The sequence below is a fragment of the Habropoda laboriosa genome, unplaced genomic scaffold (genome assembly GCF_001263275.1).
Source record: "Habropoda laboriosa isolate 0110345459 unplaced genomic scaffold, ASM126327v1 scaffold30, whole genome shotgun sequence".
Taxonomy (NCBI): Eukaryota; Metazoa; Arthropoda; class Insecta; order Hymenoptera; family Apidae; genus Habropoda; species Habropoda laboriosa.
Window position 1 is genome coordinate 2,188,659 of NW_017100178.1, and position 1,536 is coordinate 2,190,194.

A 1,536-nucleotide genomic window follows, 5' to 3' on the forward strand; every position below is an offset into this window, starting at 1 on the left:
TTATCAACTTATTTCCCTGTGATCTTTTTTATTTATAGAGAACTGATAAATGAGAAAAGGAAATGAAAATTTGATCGAAAACGATTTAACACGTATAAATAATACACTTGGAATGATAACAGATTTTTCAAGTGAAGAAATCAGATAATTACCAGATTCGAAAGTATTGTCAAATATATTGTCAATATCCCAACGACGGAAATTATTTTCATAAAAAGTCTTCAACTTCTGTAGTTTCAAAAGTTTAACAAATAACTTTCACCACAATATTTTTAATTGAATTTTCGAAGAATTATATAGTTTAAACGCAAATAGAAACTATTGGTTAACGGATGTTTTTGAATATTCAACTCGCTATAATTTATTATTTGAAAACGTTTTACATACATTGACAATGTAAACTTCTATACGTATGATTTGTCAATCAAATTTGGAGAACCATTTTGACATCTGTCATTTTTGTTAGTTTTTGATACTTTCAAATATTTGAAAACCTTTCAAAGAAGTACGTTTTTTGACGTTTAGTTTACGTTTATATAAATTTGTAGTGTTTTATGTTAAGTTTTGCTCATCTTGTGTTCTGAATTCAAACTTCTGCCAAAAGAATAATTTAACAATCATGAACAAATTATATCGATTATTTCACTACACTGTTTATGGTCACAAGTCAAAATTAATAACTATTTGTGTTACACACAAAGTTAAAAATCGTGATATTAAGTCGCAAATTTATTTTTGTTCGATGTTTAATCACGTTTACGTATATTATTTTTATATGCACGATAAATAATCATCAAACGCTGATAATTTACTTATGAAGCTAATGTAAATAGTAGTGTATTGTGCACTAGAAAATCACTACTAAAATTATTTAAAAACCACACTATCAAACATATTCTATTCAAATAGTAACGTTAGTTTGAATTGTTATAAATATCTACAATATCAATTAATAAAAAGAAGAATATATTGAACAATATTTTATTATTTACGTCCGAAGAAAGAACATTATAAGTACGATAATAATAATAACTAATACGTATTCAATCTGATGATGTAGTTTCAATACAGATTGGACATTTAAACAATTTTTATTCAAATTCAAATTTTAGAAAAAATGAAAAAATTTCAGTGTACCAAGTATTTTCTGTGATAAATTTATTAAACAAAATTATGATTTCATATTTACAACTATTAGTTACTTATTTAAATATTTAATTTCATCTTTTGAAATGGTCATAAATTTAAATTTGTTTTTAAGGATACATTTTGTACTAAAAACAGACATCATAAATTATGTTCAACCATCAATTTTATATTTTATCACTAGAACCAGTAAATAAGAATTATTAATGTAAATGAATTGAATAAAAATCGTTAAAGTCATCATTTATCATGATATAATTACAATAAATATGGAACATTTTTAATGAACTATGTAGCACCATGGAGAGTTTACTTTAAAATAGTAATGTGAAAATTAAACTAACTAAAGTGAATTAAAAATGAAATAATAATTGTAAATAATAAGTACAA